The 8,493-nt window shown below is 40.1% G+C and overlaps 1 pseudogene; it reads right to left on the bottom strand.

The window, feature by feature from the left end:
• Positions 1 to 459: 459 nt before the first annotated feature.
• Positions 460 to 2,545, bottom strand: LOC102830424 (annotated as a pseudogene).
• Positions 2,546 to 8,493: the final 5,948 nt, after the last annotated feature.

Here is an 8,493-nt window from a genome sequence, read left to right as displayed (position 1 = left end):
CAGCCTGTTACACTGGACACAACGATGCAAATGTAATACTCAAGTAGACATTCCTTGTGACTTCTTCCACATCTAAGACGGAAGAGAACTTCACCTTGGCTTGATGACTCAGCCATTACGAACATCAATCACTGCTCTGTTCTTCTAATACAATGATGCCATCAGGGAAACTGGGCTGAAGGGTCAATATGCCCTAGTATTAAATAGCCCTGACAACTCTCTTTGGAGTTTTGTTTCCTGCTTCATAGAGTTTCTATTTATTTCTCCCTTTCTCTTCTGATAAAATGAATAGTTGCCATTCTTCTTTAGGGTGGGGACATTTTATTCTGGTTTGGAAAAGTTTACAGAGCGAACTAGTTTCCTATTCAGCCATTTATGCACATTTGATTTAGGAACATTAGGGTTTTGTTTGTTTGTTTGTTTGCTTGTTTTTAGTTCATGTCTTTTATTCATACACAATTACTTGTCTTCTGGTTTATTGAAGCAATAGGTCAGACAACACTTGCCACAGTAATGTCTATCAAAATGGCGGGCCATAAAAACTCCAGCACCACATTTATCTGAAGGACAATCCGACGAAGGCGACTAATTTTGCCGTTCTCGTCCACCTTGTAGTATTTTAGGACAGCCAGCTTAACCCTCTTCCTTTTATGCTTATTCTTCTTGGGAGTAGTGTAAGACGTCTTCTTCCTTTTCTTAGCGCCACCACGAAGCCTCAACACAAGATGAAGAGTGGACTCCTTCTGAATGTTGTAGTCAGACAGGGTGTGTCCATCTTCCAATTGCTTACCAGCAAAAATCAGTCTCTGCTGATCAAGAGGAATTCCTCCCTTATCCTAGATCTTGGCCTTTACTTTTTTGATCATATCCTAGGGTTCGACCTCAAGAGTGATCATCTTCCCTGTTAGAGTTTTTACAAAAATCTGCATCTTGGCGGCAGTCCCACCACAGATGGTGGATCTGAAAGGAGGAACATTAGTTTTGACCTCCTCAAAGCAGCAGCACTCTTGCCACTTCCTCCCTGGGGTACCCATCTTCATTCATCCATCTTCCCTGCCCACTCCTGCCTACTGAATTACGTTTTGGACAATTGCTGCCCTTTTGGTCTCATGTGGTTGATTCTTCTGAAGAGCACAGTTCCTCATGGGTGTTACGGTTCACTTTATTATTGTTATTGTGAAGTGCCATTGAATGGATTCCGAGAAACAGCTGATGAGCTTGAACCTCGGACCTTGTGGTTCTAAACGACCTTGCAGTCCAGTGCATTAACCTGTAGTGCCACACCAGGACTCTATTCATTTTATTGGCTTGTCTATTATTTGTCTGAAAAGTGATCCTCTGAAGTAAGTTAAGTTCAATTCCTGGTTTGAAGGTTGTCTAAGGGCCATAGTCAAGAGTTTCAACAGACTCTATATTAGACTAGTAAGTCCGGTCTTTTTTACCATTTTGATTTTTGTTCTACATTTTTCTCCCATCTGTCTAGGACCTTTTGTTGTAATTCTGGTCAAAGCAGTTGGCAGTAGTAGCCAGGCACCATCTATTTCTTCTGGTCCCAAGCTAGTGGATGGAGGCTGTAGTTCCCTGGGGCCATCACTTCACTGGACTGGTTGTTTTCATGCATCTTCGGCTTTCTCCACTCTTTTTTGCTCCAGAGAGGAAGAGAGCAACTAAGAGATCAAACAACATATTGCATTGGGCAAATCTGTTGCAAAAAGACCTTTCTAAAGTATAAAGGGGAGTCCTGGTGTGGCGCTGTGGGCTAATGCGTCAGACTGCAAAGTTATTCGAGCTGCAAAGGTCGGTGGTTCAAGCTCATCAGCTGTTCCTTGGAAACCCTATACAGGGTCACTGTGGGTTGGAATTGACTCGATGGCACTTAACAGCCACAACAAAGTACAAAGAACACAGATGTCATTTTGAGAACTAAGGTGCACCTGACCCAACCAATAGTTTTTTCAATCGCCTCATATGCATCTGATTGAAGTCCTGGTGTGGCACTGCAGGATAATGTGCTGGACCACAAGGTTGGTTTGAACTGCAAGGTCAAGCATTCAAACCCACCATTTGCTCCTTGGAAACACTATACAGGGTTACTATGAGTCAGAATTGACTGAAGGGCACTTAACAACAACAAGCAGGACAATGAATAAGTAAGACTGGAAAAGAATTGATGCATTTGAATTATGGTCTTGGCCGAGAATATTGAGAGGACCGTGAACTGCCAGAAGAACAAACAAATCTGTCTTGAAAGAAGTGCAGCCAGAATCGTCCTGCTAATAGAGGGTGGTGAGACTTTGTTTCATGTACTTTGGACATGTTGTCAAGAGGCACCAGTTTCAGAGTACGACATCATACTTGGTAGAAAGTCAAAGAAAAAGGAAGCTCGTCAATGAGCTGGATTGACACAGTAGTTACAACAATGGATTCAAACAACAATTGTAAGGATAAGGCAGGACCAGGCAGTATTTCCTTCTGTTTTGCGGAGGGTAGTTACAATTGGGAGCTGACGCCACACTGCACCTAACAATAATAATAATACATACATTGTAGAAGAGAAGTAAGGCCAAGTGAGCAGAAAAAGGGCTTCCAAGCATAAAACTAAATTGTATTAGGATAATATTCTGTGAAGGAAAGGTATGAAAATATGAGTTCAAAGAGAAAAACTGTATAAAATTTAAGCTATTATAATATACATGTATGTATAATGTTATCAAAGAGTTAGCTTATGTATTTTTAAGTGAGAAATGGTGGCTGTGGTAATCACCCGGTTGTTGTTAAGTTCTATCGAGTCAGTTCAAATTAAAGCAACCCAGCATAGGGTTTCCGAGGTTTGGTTTGAACCACTGACCTTGTGGTTAGCAGTCCAGTGCTTACCTACAGTATCATACCAGGACTTCTAGTATTTGAATATCATTGAATAAATTTAAAGTAGCTTTATTTTTAAATGCACATATTTATAATGTTGTTGGTGTGTTGAGCCAATACTGACTGGTAGAGATCCTGTTGGTCACAGTGGAACAGCCCTACAGGGTTTCCAAGGCTATACATCTTTATCGGAGCAAATCTCCTGAACTTTTCTCTCACAGAATATAATTTATTCAATCTGTATGCTGATCAAAGACTATATATGGCCTTCAGTGTGAAGAGTAAAGTGTGTCTCCACTTTACCAAGCATGGCGTCCTTCTCCAGAGACTAGCCCCTCCTGATAATATGTCCAAAGTATGAGAGACTAAATCTTGCCATCCTAACATCTACAGAGCATTTTGGCTGTACTTTTTCCAACACAGATTTGTTGGTAATTCTGGCAGCCATAGTGCTTTTAATATTCTTCTCCAATACCATAATTCACATGCACCGATTCTTCTAAGGTCTTCCTCATTCATTGTCCAACATTTACATGCATGTAAAGCAATTGAAAATCCCATGGCCGGGGCAGGCACACCTTAGTCTTCAAATCAATAGCTTTGCTTTTGAACCCTTTTAAGAAGTCTGTTACAGCAAATTTACCTAATGCAATATGTCATTTGATTTCTTGATTACTGCTTTCATGAGTGTTGATTGTGGATCCAAGCAAAATGAAGTCATGGACAAGTTGAATTTTTTCTCCATTTATCATCGTGTTATTTATTCGTCCACTTATGAAGATTTTTGTTTTCTTTACATTGAGGTGCAATTCATACTGAAGGCTATATATAGTCTTTAATCTTCATCAGAAAGTATTTAAAGTCTTCTGCTTTCAGCAAACAAGGCTGTATCATCTGCATATCGCAGGATGTTAATGAGTCTTACTCCAATCCCGATGCCACATTCTTCTTCCTATAATCCAGTTTCTTAGGTTATCTGTTCAGCATACAGATTGACTAAGTATAGTGAAAGAATGCAACCCTGGCACACACATTTCCTGAAACCATTCAGTATCTCCTTGTTCTGTTCTAACCACTGCCACTTGCTCGATGTACAGGTGCCTCAAGAGCATAATCAAGTGTTCTGGAATACCCATTCTTCATAATGTTGTCCATAGCTTGTCATGATCCACATAATCAAAAGTCATTTTGTAGTCAATAAAGCACAACTAATCTTCTTTGTTGTAGTCTCTGTGTTCAGCCAAGATCCATCTGATGTTCCTAGTTTCACATCGAAATCTGACTTAAACTTCTGACAGTTCCCTGTAGATATACTATTACAATTGTTTCTTCATTATCTTCAGCAAAATTTTACTTGCATGTGATATTAATGATATTGTTCGATGATTTCCACATTCTGTTGGGTCACCTCTCTTTGGAATGGGCACATATTTGGACATCTTTCAATCAATTGGCCAAGTAGCTATCTTTCAAATTTCTTAGCATAGACTGTGAGTTCTTCCAGTGCTGCATCAATTTGTTGGGAGATTTCAGTTCCTGGAAACTTCTTTTTTGCCAATGCATTCAGTGCAGGTTGGACTTCTTCCTTCAGTACCGTTGGTTCTTGATTATATTCTGCGTCTTGAAATGGTTGAACATCAACCCTTGATATTTGGTACAGTGACTGTGTGTGGTTCCCATTTTCTTTTTATGCTTTCTGCATCATTCACTATTTGCCCATAGACTCCTTCGATATGGCAATCCAAGGCTTGAATTTTTCCTTCAGTTCTTTCAGCTAGAGAAATGCTGAGCATGTTCTTCCCTTCTGGTTTTCTAATTCTAAGTCTTTGTGCACTTCATTATAATAATTTATTCTGTCTTCTCGAGCTGCTCTTTGAAATTTTCTGTTTAGCTTTTATATTTCCTTATTTCTTCCATTTGTTTAAGCTTCTTTACTCTCAGAAGCAAGTTTCAGAGTCTCTTCTGATACTGATTTTTGTCTTTTCTTTTTAATAACCATTTGCTTTCTTTCTGTATGATGTTTTTATGTCATCCCACAACTTTTCTGATCTTCAGTCATTAGTGTCTAGTACATCCAATCTGTTCTTGAGATGGTCTTTAAATTCAGGTGGGATATATTCAAGGTCATATTTTGGCTCTTGTGGACTTGTTTTAGTTTTCTTCAGCGTCAGCCTGAACTTGCATATGAGTAATTGATGGTCTGTTCCACAGTCAGCTCCAGGCCTTGCTTTGGCTGATGATATGGAGTTTTTCCACTGTCTTTTTCTACAGATATAGTCAACTTGATTCCTGTGATTCCATCTGGCGAGGTCCATGTGTGTAGTCCTCTTTTATGTTGTTGAAAAAAATGAATAAATAGTTGGTCTTGCAAAATTCTATCATGTGCTCTCCAGCATCATTTCTGTCACCAAAGCCTATTTTCCAAGTACTGAGTTGTCCTTTTTGTTTCTCACTTTGGCGTTCCAATTCATCAGTAATTATCAGTGCATCTTGATTGCATAGTTGGTCAGTGTTAGACTAAAGAAGTAGAAGTTGTTAGAATTCTTCAGTTTCATCAATTTAGTGGTTGGTGTGTAAATCTGAGTAATAGTATTAACTGGTCTTTCTTATAGGTTTATAGAGAGTATGCTATTATAAACAGCATTGTACTTCAAAACAGATCTTGAAATGTTCTTTTTTGACTATGAATATGTCATCATTCCTCTTGGATTTGCCATTCCAAGTATTAAATCATTTGATTGTTGTTGGTAAGTGCCATCGAGTCTATTTTGACCCATAGCGACCCTGAATAGGATTTCCAAGGAGCAGCTGGTGAGCTTGAACCACCCGACCTTGCAGTTCAAATGACTTTGCAGTCCAGTGCATTAGCCCACAGTGCCACAACAAGACTCCTAAACCATATGACTACCAGATTCAAAATGGCCACTACAGTCCGTTTTAGTTCACTAATGCCTTAGATATTGATCTTAATGCATTCCATTTCATTTTTGACAACTTTCAATTTTTCTAGATTCATATGTTATACATTTCCTGTTAATAATGGATTTTTAAAGCTGTTTCTCTTCATTTTGAGTTGTGCCCCATCAGCAAATGAAGGTCCTGAAAGCTTTATTCCATTCACTTCATTATGGTCTACTCTACTTTATGGAGTCAGCTCTTACCCATTTGTATTTTGAGTACAATCCAACCTGAGGGCTCTTCATCTTCCAGCACTAGATCTGATAATGTTCTGCTGCCGTCCATGTTTTCATCTGCTGGTATTATAGCTGATAATACTCTGCAGCTATTTGTAAGCTTTTCAGTGACTAAACATTCAGAAGTAGTCTGTCTCTTTCTTCTTAGTTTGTCTTAGCCTGTAAGCTTTGTTAAAAACTGTTCACCATGGTGACCCTGCTGGTATTTAAAATGCCGGTGGAATAACTTCCAACATCACAGCAACATGCAAGCCACCATAGTGCAACCACCTGACAGACAAGTGGTGGAAAGCAATCCCTAACGACCACACTCTTCATCACAATCATCTTCGCTTGCTGTGCATGAAACTTTCAAATCACTGAAAAAGTTTCAAGCCTTTTTTGCACTTAATTCACTACAGTGTTGTTGATTCCAACTCAGAGCAAGCCTACAGGACAGGGCAGAACTGGCCCCATAAAGTTTCCAAGTTGAAATCTTAATAGATGCGGACTGCCATTCTTTCTCCCACAGAGAAGCTGGTGGGTTCAAACCACCTACCTTCCCATTAGCAGCCCAATGCTTAACCTACTATGCTACCCGGGCTCCTTTGCTTGCACTAAATTGAAACTGAATAAGAACCATATGTACCTGTTCCAAGTCACTTACAAATTCTAAAGGATGCAATTCAGAACGGATCTCTTTTGTAACCCAGGGACTACCTCTAATGTAATATTTACAGATTCTAGGGATTGAGACTTGATCTCTTTGGGAGGTCATTATTTAGTTCACTACACTTGTGAAATAACCTGAATCCCCTGGGTGTAGTGAACTGCCCATCCATGACTGGAATTGCCCCACTGTGTGCCCCTGTCATAGGCTTTCCTTGTGGGTTTGGCCTCTGGGCTCCTCATTGTGGAGTATCATCTCCAACTAACAATACCCAACTAAACTCCAACTCCAGCCTGTCTGCTTGAGATAGGAATTTGGAAAACATGGTTTCAGACATGTTATCAGAGGATGTATGGATGAAAGAACAGGACATGGGTTCTTGGCCAATGGGTCCTCTCTGGAACATGGTCTTTGAAGCCTAGGTGTCCTCAGGGATGCTCTTGGTAGACCCATGATGATCTTTTAGGCCATGGGACAAGTCTTAAGCGGCCCACTTGGGCTGATCATCTGTAATCATTCATGTCTCCTGAAGCTGCTCCATGGATAATGGTGAGGGAAGAGGAATGGACAAGGAGAAGCAGAGAGAAACATGAGCTTGTGTCCCTTTAGGGAGGCTCTTTGAAAATCAAGTCAAGTGGTGAGAGAGTGGGATGCAAACCCTTGAAAGGGAAACTCCATAATTGTGGTGCTTTTAATCGACTAATGGATCAGAGGTGCAATTAGCGATGGGAAGGGTTTGCTCAAGCCATCCACAAAAATAGAGTTGCTATTTCTGGAAACTTCTCTTCTTTGTGAGTACCTTGCCCAAGGTAAGCCCCCATTAATTATTTGTTAATATGTTGGTTTTTCCGCTTGAGAGAAAAGAGCTTCAGCCAAACTGTATTTTTAAACTTTGCCTGGTGTTTGCTGTACAATGAACCCTTTAACTCCAACCAGAAAGCTTCATCTTGCATTTGGGATGGCACTGGACTCTTCTGAGCCAATACTGATGATGGATAAGGGGTTTTCTTTGGGATTGTACAACCATCATCTCTATCCATGCTTGGTATATAATGTATTTGAATCAATCAAATAATTCAAGTAAATTCTTGAATGCTTTCCTTCTTCAGTGACCATTTTATTTATGTATTCTCTCAGCCCTTCTCAACCATTCTTCATTTTTTTATTATCCATTCCCTCACGTGGGTACGTGCAGACACACATACAGTGTATGACTGTCCCTCATAATTTGGTGCCAGATGCAAATATGACTAATAGGCAATTACAGTTTCCTCTTGAGATTCAGTGGAATATTAAATAGTAAGAGTTCTCTGATGGGGTGTAAGTTTTTAATTAAGTTAGAACTGAAAACACTGACCTACTCCAGTCCTTTCAGATCAGAGTCAAGCCAGATTCTTTGATTGTGACAGAGTTTTTAAAAACCACATCACCAAACCCATTGCTGTAGAGTTCGTTTTAATATATAGTGACCCTAAAGAGTAGACTTGCCCCAGAGGGTTTCCAAGGCAGTAATCTTTATGGAGGAGTCCTGGTGTGGCACTGTAGGGTAAGCACTGGATTGCTAACTGCAGGGTTGATGGGTCAAACCTACCAGCTTCTCCTTGGAAACCCTGTACAGAGTTGCTGTGAGTCATAACATTGACAGAGAACTTCCAGAGGTTCAAGCCAGATTCAGAAGAGGCAACCGAACGAGGGATATCATTGCTGATGTCCGATGGATCTTGGCTGAAAGTAGAGACTATCAGAAAGATGTTTACCTGTGCTTTATTGACTATGCAAAGGCTT

The sequence above is a fragment of the Chrysochloris asiatica genome, unplaced genomic scaffold, assembly GCF_000296735.1.
Source record: "Chrysochloris asiatica unplaced genomic scaffold, ChrAsi1.0 scaffold00021, whole genome shotgun sequence".
Taxonomy (NCBI): domain Eukaryota; kingdom Metazoa; phylum Chordata; class Mammalia; order Afrosoricida; family Chrysochloridae; genus Chrysochloris; species Chrysochloris asiatica.
Note: the sequence above shows the minus strand (reverse complement) of the source record. Positions and strands in the feature narration are given on the sequence as shown.